General features: G+C 42.8%; 1 long non-coding RNA gene across 2 annotated transcripts; it reads right to left on the reverse strand.

Moving 5' to 3' along the window:
• Positions 1–239: 239 nt before the first annotated feature.
• LOC102490900 (uncharacterized) lies at positions 240–12,020 on the reverse strand. 2 transcript variants are annotated; one of them, XR_335189.1, is made up of 4 exons: positions 11,741–12,020; positions 10,469–10,602; positions 2,249–2,342; positions 240–404 (listed from the first exon to the last, which is right to left on the reverse strand). It is a non-coding gene; the product is annotated as an uncharacterized LOC102490900 (long non-coding RNA). The 2 variants fall into 2 exon arrangements; XR_335188.1 differs by lacking the exon at positions 10,469–10,602.
• Between the last annotated feature and the right edge of the window lie 416 nt (positions 12,021–12,436).

Consider the following 12,436-nt stretch of genomic DNA (forward strand, 5'->3'; position numbering starts at 1 on the left):
AGAAGGCTCTAGCAATAAGGAAGCCACTGTTTCTCTACTTCATCCTTCCGCTCCCCCTCACCAAGCACCCCCTGGACGTCGAAGTTCACCTAGGTCTCACGGGAGGCGTCCTCGGAGGGGCCCTGTGCTCGGGGGCTGAGGGAGCCCTTATCCAGGGCGCCCCCATTTTACTCGCTCTACTTTTCTTGGTGGTCTAACCACAGGTGCGTCTTTTAAGTATGTATTTGAGAAGTCTGCTCCGAGTTTTTACTCTACTTCCTGCCAGCTCTTCACTATAATCTCAACGACTGCCATGAACTAAAGCCTTTACCTAAGGAAAGAGCAAGGAAATACTCGCTGGAGTCTGTTGGTCCTTCATGTCTCTGGTACTTCAAACTGCACACCCCTCAGCTCTGTGTTAGTGTCTAGGGACAAAAATGCAAGTAAGACAACTGGCATGATAAAATAACCACCTTCCCCTAAGGGCTTTGGATTGCTTATTTAACTCTCCAGTCACCCCTTAGGGACGCATCATTATTAACCCCATTTTATAGATAAGGAAACTGAGGCACACGGAGGTTCTGCAGTGTGCACACAGCCTCAGCGCACTGAGCCGGAATTCAGACCCAGGCTGTCTGGCAGCAGAGTCTGGAGCCAAGCCCTGTGTGCACTGGTGACACGTGATGTTAACCCACACACGAGAGCACCAGGAGAGGCGAGTTGCAGCAACGCGTGGGAAGCCAGGACAGTGCTTCGGACACTTTTGTCCTGAAATAAATCCAGCACTCGAGGGCCGAGAGATGGTAGCTCAGAAACCCCAATAAGCATCTCAGGGCAAGCAGATGGCCTTGGAGTGACAGCGTGGGACCCTGGGTGTGAGCAGATCCTGTCGTGCAGAGACGACCTGCAGCCACAAGTTCCAACCTGGAACCGCACCGTGACCGGTGTCAGATTATCGTGCAGAACAAGGACAGCTAATTTCTCTGCCCCCAGCTCATCTCCAGGATCTCACGAGCTGTTTCCAAGCTCTGCATCTGGTTCCCGGTGGCTGAGCCCAGCAGCTCCATGGCAGGGTTCAGAAATCCATAATTCAGAGTGGCAGACGCGCACTCCAGAGCTGCCTGCGCGCTCCATGCCGGGTTTTTCATAATTGGTTTTCAGAGCAGCCTGTTCCGTGATGTGTAATTGTTAGCAGTTGTAAAAAGATAACTCACATTTTTAAAAGCTTAAAGCTTGCTCTGTGCAGATAAAAACTGTGACAAATTATGTTCCGAAAAATCATAAAAGTAGAGAGAGACATGTTAATAACCAAAGGTGGCGTTTCATTTAGAGGTCAGCCAGAGCTATTAACGTGGTCAGGAATTTCAAGCCTTGGCAGTCGTGATTTGACCATATCACTTATCTCCTCCAGCCCATGCCTAAGTATCTCCCTCGGTAAAAAAAAATAATCCACAGACAGTAATACGGGAGGTCAGGGGTAACCGGGGAGAAAAGCAATATTGCCCAAGTAAACCCAGCTTTCAAGGAAAGCATTCGAATTTGCCAAGGCCATTTAATGCTTCAGATCCTACAGTGTCACCCCCAGACTTGGGGACACCCTCTCATACACAGCCACCAACACACATGATCAGGCATGGGCATGCATGTATGCATACTTGAAGACATCACTCAGCAGACAAATAAAGATTTTTTCTGGGAAAAAAAATAACAAGAAAAATGATGTAAAGATTGGACGACAAACACAGCGAACAAGTATGGGAACAAGTATGGTTTTCACAAACTTAAAAAAAAAGTGTTGATCTCTTTGAGCTGAGATACAGGCAAATGCAAAAGAAAAGCAAGTGAGAGAGACCCCCCAAGGGTCCCATCTTCCCCCTGAATGGAGTCTAGACACCGACTGCTTTAACAAAGGACATTAGCAAGCTGTTGATTGTGTCCACTCAAGTGTTTGCTTGTCCAGTCCGTGCCCTTTCAATCAGACAAGTGCCACAGCCTTAGATGGGACAGTAAATTATTGTTTCTGAAATAGACTCGTAGCCCTCACTCTGGACACTCAGAGTGTAAGGGTCTCCTTGCAGGACCATAATGATAAGGCAATGTGAATAAAACAGAACAAAAACTACAAACAAAACAAAAAACCTATTCTCTAGCACAGGCCTTGGACATAGCGTGAACTGCAAGTCAAGCTTACCTACTTTTGGCATGATGACTAATTGGTTGAGAATTGCTAAGTAGTAGTTTTAACGTCTCTGGGCCTCAGTATTCTCACCTATAAAGTGGACGGATCCCACCGCTCCATGAGAACACGTGTAGAAGATGCTAATACCTTGGTGCTGGCGAATTTTCAAATAGGTGTTTGTGTCCTGTAGAGATCAGCAAATTTCAATCAATTGGAAATTGCTTATTTTCATGTCATTTTATTGACTGTAGTTTCTTGGCAAGAGATAAAGAAAAACCAAACAAATGAAGACTTATGTGGAGAGAGCTCCGTTCTGATAAGCAGCTTGCCCATAGTTGTTTGTTGGTCGCTTTGGTTTTAATACATTTAATAGACATTTAAGGGGGAACAGAAGTGGCAGAATGGCCTCTATGTGTTAAAGAGGTATTCTGGGGGCTGTGGATGGCGGTGAGCACATTCGCTCTGAGAACTCTCCACTCTAAGATACTCATCTAAGAGCAGACCTCTAAGGCCTGCCCCATAACACAATGCATTACGCACTGCACAGAAGAAACTAGGTCCTTCACAGCAGACCGGGGTTCCAGTCCAGGCTCTGCTGGCTTGAAAAACACGCTGAGCATTTGCACAGATGCTCAGGATCTTGAAAATGAGAGCAAAATAGAAGAAAAATTATTGTAGTGTTAACAGAGCCTGTTGGAGAGTGCTTTTGCTTTCTCTCTCTCTTTCTCTCTCATGTGCACACATGCACCCTGTGGAATTAATACAAAAAAAAAAAAAAGAAGAAGAAGAAAAAGGAAGACATTTGGTATTCTGTATCCTAAAAAAAAAAAAAAAAAAAAAAAAAACGACTTAAAAACATATAGGAATAGCACTTGAGTTAAAAATTACTATGTGTGGATTAGAATAGTGCTGGGCATCTGAACTCAGTGCTAAAGATACTCACATGCCACAGATGTGAGTCTGTAACAAACTACTGCTCTTGCAGAAAAAGAAAGGAAGTTAAAATGAGAATTTGTGGGGCCATGTGGGGTCCAGCTGCCTTAACCACAATGCCACTGGCTAGCCTGGCATTCTTTTGAAGGTTTATTTATTGATTACTTCCATGAGCACTTGCATATGTGAGAGAGAGAGACAGCTTCCCTACCAGGGTTTTGATGCCATGATCTACCCTCAGCCGTCAGCCAGCCCTGGAGCATGACACACATGTACTGGGTGTACTCAAGGAGGTCTCTGAACTTGCACTGGGAACCTTCACATGTGGATCAGCCTCACGGGGCGTTGCACGTACTGCCGTGCCACCATCCAGGCTCACATTTGACTTTTGAAATGTATTCATGACTTAGTTTTATTATAATGTAGAAATCGTAACAGCCAGGAAATATGAACTTGCTACAAAGCTTATAAAATTCATGCTATTTAACTACAGGCCAGACCAGCATACATAACTGGGACAAATATCTATAGCTGAGTTGTAATGCATTATAAATGAGCATAAGCATGCTTTTATTTATTTTAATTCTTCATATATCTTCTGTACCACATAAGCATTGAGAAAGGAAAAGTAAGTGAAACTAAGAGACTGGACCCAGTAATGTAGCACCGAGTCTGAAATGGATTCCTTAGCAAAACTCAGGGAAGGTTTGAGATGAGAATCTTACCACAGCTACAAGCTTGGCGTGCTTTTGCCCATTCATAGAGAAATTGTTACTATTTATTACTTATGTATAACCTACTGTACACTCTACTGTTTGGGAAGTCACTGAATAAAACTTCTGCCCTCAAGGAATTTAGTTAATACAAAATTGCCTGGCCTGGCCTCAGTGGCACCACGACTATACAGAGTCCTGCCAGCTGGAAGCCATGTGGGAGGTAGGGAGTTTAGTTCCAGGGTCGACCGAACATGCTGGGTGCACACATAAGTGCTCAGGACTCTGGCTGGCAGGGAAGGCTGGGGAGAGGACCGTGGTGTGGGAGAGACTCTGTTAGAGGTACTGGTCTTTTTCTCTCTCTCTCCTAATAAATACATAAACTCAAAAATAAAAAGAAATGTCCTAAATTTTTTCATTGGCATCCTTACCTGATAAAAGTAGTCCTCTCTAATTCTTTTATAAAAAGTAGATTTATTTATTAATTTTGAACGAAAGAAAGAAAGAGACAGGGGCCCCCAACAGAGTCTTCATGACATGATCCTCTGCTTGACTCAGCCAACCCAGCTCACAGGCACGCATACACATGGCCAGCATGCACAGGGAGGCCTCCGGATGCAAACCCAGCACCTTCCGCTGTGCGTCCAGTTGTGTCACTGCTGTGCCATGATCTGGCCATGAGTCTTCTCTAATTCTTCACTATTCTTAAATATTTGGTTTCATTAAAGTTGCTAGAGTTGCTAGTAACTAGCAAGTATTAAGAAAGAATTTCAAAGATCTTGATATAGAGATTAGAATTCAGTTTGTTCTCTTTTTCCTATTTAAACATAGTGCCCTGCTTAAAGGTCTGGACATTTACAGGTGATCAATAAGTACTCATTATTGCATCCCATGATAAGGATTGTGTGGGTCCACGCACAGTCTCAGAGTGAAGTGCACTGGTCGCCTTTGTCTTTACCAACATGCATTGACCGTTCACGTATGATGATGGACCAGACTTGGAGTAATACCAGGATGACACTAATAACTTCCCACTGGGACTCATACTTTGACCTGATGGGTTTTGTTTTTCTTCTTAGTAGAGGCTGTTGGGACCTTAGGATGGATTTCCATCTAGCTAGTCTGGATATAAATAGATATCAAAACCAGAGCCTCCCTTGGCCCTGTGTGCATTAAAGTGGCTTTCTATCTCTTAGACATGCTTACGGAAAGGGTTCAATGGGCAGAGATGTGAATAAACAACCGAATGCCATGTGCTTAGTAGCATCCAGGACCCATTCATGGAGGGTTCCTTTGTTCAATGGGTCACAGAGAAGAGCAATTTGTGCCATTGCTGTGTGCCACTGGCTTCCAGAGTGATCAGTGGAGAATGTACTTACTTAAGTGAAAGATAAAAAATAACGAAACCCAATTCAACAGGTGTGACTTTTTGAGCAAATAATTGACTCTGGAAAAATTTACATTTGATGCCTTGGAAAATAACTAAATTGTTGAGTAGCTCAATGAGTAAACATGAACCCAATTTGAAAGATAGATTCGTTCTTACTGTAGTACGTGTATGACATTGAAAAAAATCCCTCAGCTCTCTGGGCCTCAGTGTCTTCTTCTGCCTGATAAAGTTTATGATCTCAACCAAACCAGGCTGAGATTTATAGTAGTTTATTACAATAATTTATAATATAAATTATCTATAAAAATAAGTATAATAGTGTATCATAAGCTCTCTGACAAAATACTGTCTTCTTGAGACCAGCAGTTAGCATAATGGCTATGTTGCTGGACTCTTATGTAGTGGACCGCAGTTTGATTCCAGGATAGGGTGGCTTAAACTTATGTCGGGCGCATGTGCATGCATGCCCAAGATCCTGAGAGGAGAATGGAGGAGAAGGGATTGCAGCATGGCCATCCCCCCTGGGGGGTGATTTCTTGCTTCCTGTCTCTCTGTATCTCTCTGTCTTTCTGGCCAGTGCCCGTGCCCCATAGCAAAACCTCTAAAGAAAAAAAAAAAAAAGAAATATTGTCTTCTTTTGGCTCTGTCGATGCCTTGTGACTTATCCATTTGATCTCATTCTCTGTTACCTTCTCAGAGAGGTGGTTATGACCTCCTTACTTAATATTTCCTTGTCATTATTTTGTTTCCCCTTCCTCCTTTTTCCATCATCACATTTCATAATCTGTGGTTATATAACTTATACAGTATAAATGATATATGTGTATATGTTTATCTACTTGATTACCTCCTCCAATGCCCCCCAAAAAGCTAAATACCGAGAGCAGGTTTATTATTTCCGTCTCTCAGGACCTAATAATGTGCCAGATGCCTAGTAGGTGCTCAGGAAACAGCCATTAACAAACCAATGGATGTGAGAAAACAAGTTAAAAACACAATATGCCAAGTATAATCTCACAGTAAGACTAGGTACGAGCCTGCATGTGTTAAAAGGGAAGGTTGGACTTTTTCATTTCACTTTCAATCCTTTTCTCTCTCTCTCTCTCTCTTTTTTTTCTTACGAGAAAACATACAGAGTTCAAAATTGAAAAAAAAAGAATTATATGCATAAAAATGAAATGAATTTTAAACCTTTACTTGGGCAGAGACCACATTCTATTAGAATTGGCAGTCTGTTAATCACTATTCTCGGTATAACCCAATGAACAACTCTGTTTCCTTTATCAGTTAAATTGATTCATACATATTGGCAAGTTAGCTATTTCTCCCAAAGGGAGCTGAATTTATTTGGGCTGTATATTAATATCTTATTATCCTTCTTATGCACTGGTGACATGATTATTATTTCATCTCAGTATATTTATTAGAGTAAATGCTTTTGGATGGAGTATTGAAAAAATCCCACCTCTGTCTAGCAATCTTTCTAGGCAGGTACATGCGAAATCCTCCCTCAGTCTTTGGTTATAACTATTCTCTGTAGACCTTTGCTGATCATGTCTCCACGGGGTGTTCCCAGCAGCCTATGGCAAGACCATGTTGTTTAAATGATTGCAGCGTGTTCACAGATAGTTCTTCTGCCCCACTGTGGATCATGGGACCAGCTTTGTAGCTGGCTTGCAGAAGCCTCTGTCATGGGTGAACAACTGCTCAACCCTGAATGAGAAGGTGCTCAAATACAGTCTTACAGTTGGCTCATATTTATTGCTGAAAGTTGGAAAGATGGACAATGGGAACAAGGTGACTTCAGACAACTGTAAACAGGACAGGTTTACAAAAGTTGAATTAACCTTATCAATAAATAAAAAGGTCATTTTTCATCTGGGCCTACCAGCCCCTGTGTTTTCAGGCCAGGATCCAATGCAAAAAATAAACAACAACAACAGCAAATGCACCTGACCACAAAATACTTGAGTGGTAAATTAAGTCTTGACTGAAGTCACTGACAGAGGAAACTCAGGAATTACTTTAAAGACCACACAACAAACTTCCTAACAGGCTCTATTAACAACCAAAAGCTTTCCCAGGACCAGCAAATGGCAGCTTAAAACATGCAGGGTACGTGTGCAAGCATGCCCAAAATCCTAAGAGGAGAATGGAGAAGAAGGGATTGTGGCATGGCCATACCCCCCAGGGGATGATTTTCTCACTTTCTGTCTCTCTGTCTTTCTGGAAAGCACACATGCCCTATAGCAAAAATCTCTCTTAAAAAAGAAAAAAAAAAGTTTTCGTAAAGCTCCCTTGTCATGCCAGCTGCTTCTAATTCCTCTTGCCCTCCTGCTCTGTTTCTCTGCAAACACTTGCCCACCTCTTCATCCTCTTTCCTGCCTTCTGATCTGTAATGTTCTGTACTAACTCCATTTCTCTTTACATCAAACTTAGCCTTGTTTTCTTCAATTCTGCAACTCTACTCTCAGCAAAACATCTGAAACATAGTCTCCTGGGAAGGTGAGGGAAGAGGAGAGGCTGGGTTTATATACATTTGCATCCATGTCCCTTTCAAGATGATAATAGTTGTCTAATATTGCATTGACTTGTTTTATTCTCCCCATTTTATAGGTGAGGATGTCAAAGCAATCAGAAGTAACTTCTCAAATCATATAGCCAGGGGCCAGGCTGAGGTAAAACTCTTTAACCAATGGCCTCACATTGCCTCTCTCAATGACATTAACCAGAAAGAGAAATCCAGCAGCCAGCATTAGGCACACAGTTTAGGGCTCCAAGTCCATCTTCAACTGCCGAGGAAGAAACAAAGTAGAAAATTGGAAAATTAAAGTTGGTTCAAAGAAGCAAAAGTTCTGTTTCTAAAACCAACTTCCAAGTTGGAATTTGACCCTAAATTGCTAGGGGATACTCTAGAGTACCCAACATTTCTCTTCAAAGGATTTGATTTCTAAAACTCTGGGGCTCACCTTTGCTTACTGGAAGGAGATGATATGGATGGATAGATATGAAGGAATCACTTTGTAGCTGTGAAGAGACTGAGAGTGAGGGAAGTCATCATTTTAGACAGAAAATGTGCAAGGGAAAAGAAAAATCTCAGCTTCCTTTGACTAATACTTCCTGATGCAGGACTTTCTGCTCCAAAATATCTTCCATTTCTTTTCTTCCAGTGATGGGCACTTGGAGCTCAGTGAGAAGCCCACCCACCACACTGCAGTCAAAAACCTTTCATGGTCAGTTTATGCTTTCTTTCCTCAATAGAAGCTATCTACCATTGAGCATCTACGTGAAGGTCTACCTCTGCTTTCCAGAATCTTTACAGTGAAAATTGAGATCCTTACACAAGTGTCCCTTCTCTTGGGAAGGGGCCCTCTTGCAATTTCTTCTCACTTCACTCTCACAGAATCTTAGGCAGAATCTCTAGCTGGAGAGGAATCTGAAGTTTTGCCAATGAGAGAGAATTCAAGGAACACCTTAAAACAGTGACTCTCAAACATTAGTGGGCACCAGAATCATAGGATGGCTTGGTCAGAACCCTGCTTGCTGGGCTCTAACTCTAATGGATCTGATTCAGTGGTTCTGGGGTAGAGTAGAAGGATTTGCATTTGCATAATGGTTATGTTGCTGGACTCCCTTGTAGTCAACCGCTATTCGAGTCCCAGACCCTGATGCTTAAAACTCACACCAGGCTTATGTGCGTGTGCGCCCAAATCCTGAGAGGAGAATGGAGAAAGGATTGGTTCATGGCCATCCCCTCTGGGAGGTGATTTCTCACTTTCTGTCTCTCTGCCTTTCTCTGTCTCTCTGGCAAGTACATGCGCTCTATAGAAAAAAAACAAACAAACAAAAAAAAACCTCTCTAAAAAAAGTATTGCTCTGTGACCAAGTCCCTCTGATTTATTGCTGTTGTTGTTTTTAGTGCAGAGAGCAGGTGCTGTCGTCACAGAGAGACAGATGGAAAGAAAGGGTGAAAGCACCCTGCAATGGATGTGGTTACATTACGATCCCATCTCCATGGCTCCATCCTGCCAGGATCTTGTGCATACACATGCATGCGCCTGGCATGTTTTCCTAGAGCTGGGATTCTAACTGAGGTCAAGCATATGGGATCTGGCTCCCTTAATTGCCAGGCCATGGGCTGGCTCAGCCACGTCCCTTCTACATGAAAGATCCTCATAAATTGAAAGACAGTGCTTACATAGCTCCTGGATTCTCATTTCTCCCAGTTGGACCTCCTCAATCTTTGCAAATGATGCTTAGAGAGAATCCTTTCCTGACTCTCTTCCTACTCTAGACATCCTCATGTGGATTGTACAACCCAGAAGGAAATTCTCTCCCTTGTCTGGGCCTAAATTAGCCAGAGATTTGGTGAAATGTGTCCATTGCTGTTACCCTTGGGGGTAACTCATGCCTGGGGGGCTTCTTCACATGAAAGGCTTTTCAGGCAGAAATCTATCTTGTATTTTTGAAAAAGGATTTTTAATCTAAACGCAGAATTTGACATATATATCTAATGCATTTCATCTCGATGACTAGCGCATCCCTCTAAACTGTGAAAATCCTTTGGAAACCCGATACGTCATCTAGCTTTCTCATTGTCCTCATACCAACTGCAGATTTAACACACACATCTCTAAGTCTTTCTTGAAAGTAAGGATGTCTCCAAGAGAACCAGCCCAAATACTGAGTTCTGTGGTGTACCTGCTGAAACATCTCTCAAAATAGAAAAAGTGCAACACCTCCTTGAATACGTTTACATAGCTCCAAACCGGCTGATGTCTTTTGACATCTCTTTCTTTTCATTTTTAAAGTTAATTTAATTATTCCTTTGTTTATTTAGTTATTCTTACCAGGGGTAACAGATGCTGAGAGAGAGAGAAACAGACAAAGAGACAGGACCCCCAGGAGGACCCCATGCTGCAATCTAACTGCCTTACTCCAGATCTCAACATAAGTGCACCATTTGATGAAGTTAGCCGTTTCTCCATTGGCAGCTTTTCTTAGATACGTTCCGGTTCACCAAAGTAAAGTTATGTGTCACCACGAGCTATCACTAGTGCTAGAGCCGAAGGAAACAGTCGAATGGCTAATTCCGGTTTTGTATCGTGACCACCTTCTCATCAACAGGACGGCTCATCATCAGACGATGTCTACCACTCTCCAGTGTATGTTATTTATATGGAGTATGGCTGCATTTCATTGTAAATTTAAATTCATTAAAGTACACATAAAATTTAATTCCTGGCAAAAAACTTAAAAGAAAAAAAACCTTACATGTGCTAAAATCGAATTCCTCGGTTGAAACAGCCACCTTTCAATTGCTCAGTAGCCACTTGTGTCCGTGTTAGCACAGATGTGGAATATTTCCATCCTTGCAGGAAGTCCCATCGGAGATATAAACTGTACGCCTATGTATCAGTCAAACGAGGTGAGGGAGGAGAATTTTAATGCTGGATACTGGTTGTTTTGCATTTCCTTTGTAGAATTAGACACTAATTTACCAGATGAAATTATTAGACAAGCTAGAAGAAAATGATTGAGTTGTGTCTAAAAAAAAAAAAAAAAGAAAAAGAAAACCCTCTGACATGTTGATATTCTAGGCTGGAGACTTTGCTTGTGGCATTTTGGAACAAGATTCAGAATCAGGAAAGTGTCACCCAAGTTGAAAGCTCCCCTGTAAGAAATGTCTTAGTTTGACCTAGAGTAAGTGGAAGAGACAGGGTAAAGGAAAGGGAAGCAGCGGAGGATGTCTAAGTGATAAATGGTGCCCTGTCATATCACAGTTGACGTCTCAACAGGAAAAGGGGGCTGTTGAGCCAGATGTGGGTTAAGCGAGGAAGTTCAAACCTCGCTCGCATCTTCATTTTGTTTTTCAAGGCACAGGCTGAGTTCATGAGCTCTGAGTTCAATCACAGCACATCCATTCTGTGGAGTAACAAGCCAATCAGAACAAGTGCATTCTCCAAGGCAGCTGCTGCCTTTGTCAAGAGCTCAGTGATTGCAATGCTGAGCTGTTGAGAAAGAGGGAAGCAGAGACGGAATCCCTCCAAGAGAAGACTGTGGTTACATCACTGTACTGTGACCACCAAGGTGGAGCCTGGGAACCCCCCACCCCAGACGGAGGACAGCCATCAAAACCTGCCTACTTTTCCAGGGCGGAGGATGGCAGGAGCCTCATCTACCAGAGTCTAGGGTTTCTAATCTAGAAACCTAGGTTTCTTTCATAGGTTGCTTGCCCAAATAATCACCAAAAAACACATAGGGCCATCTTTTAGGAATCCTCTTTAGCCAAGCAGTCCTTCCTCTCTTGAGTTCATTTTCCTCTCATTATATTTCCCAGGGTAACTTCCACATCACAAACACATTTATCTGGGCTTCGCATCAGCCTTAAAGATTCGGAGTATGGATCTGTTTTCCAGACTGACCGTCTGACTGTCTGACCTATGGCTGTTCACTCTCACAGAAATGCATAATGTGACCCTTGTTAAAACCACAATTAGTCTAAACCCTTTACAGGAAATATCGGTTTGGTAAGACGAGAGATACCGTTAATAGGAAGTCACATGATTCGTAGGGAGGGCAGGCCCATGCGGTCGAATGTACACAATTTCTTCTTATCATTGATCTCTAGCTGCAGCTGCTGCTAATGAATGCAAAGGTTAACATGCACATGTGCCCTGCATTCTGTCCAGGGAGGCCAGAGCAGGGGTAGCCCTGTCAGTCCTTAAGGCCAGAGTACTTCAGGGGTGCAGCTCTGGTTCCTTTGAGGAAAGACTCCATCCACAGAGCCTTCCTATCCAATTCCAAGGCAAGGAAGACTAGAATGATTGCCAGTCTTAAGGCCATTGCTAGCCCCTCCAGACTTGGCAGGCAACCTGAGGTATGCCTCTATGAGGTCACCCACTATGATGAAAGAATCAAGGTCTCAGAAGTGCTGTAGAGCCAATTTCTGGTAGGTGTATGACTTCACACTGAAATCAAAACGTTCCTCTGCCATCTATTAGTTTGGGGGCTTTAGCCTCAATCTCCTTATCTGTCCAATGGGGTTGATGCTATTGAGAGTAATGTCTGGAGCAGTGGTACTACTAATCCATGTAAGAGGTCATTTATTGAGCATTTATTCTGTCCTAGGCACAATGCTAAAGATAATGATAACAGGAAGAATACATCACAGAGGCTGAAGCGAAGCAGGCCAGGTCACCATGAAAAAACGAACCTTTCTGAGCTTCTGTTTCATCCTCT

This window comes from Tupaia chinensis, unplaced genomic scaffold (assembly GCF_000334495.1).
Source record: "Tupaia chinensis unplaced genomic scaffold, TupChi_1.0 Scaffold000355_1, whole genome shotgun sequence".
NCBI lineage: Eukaryota > Metazoa > Chordata > Mammalia > Scandentia > Tupaiidae > Tupaia > Tupaia belangeri.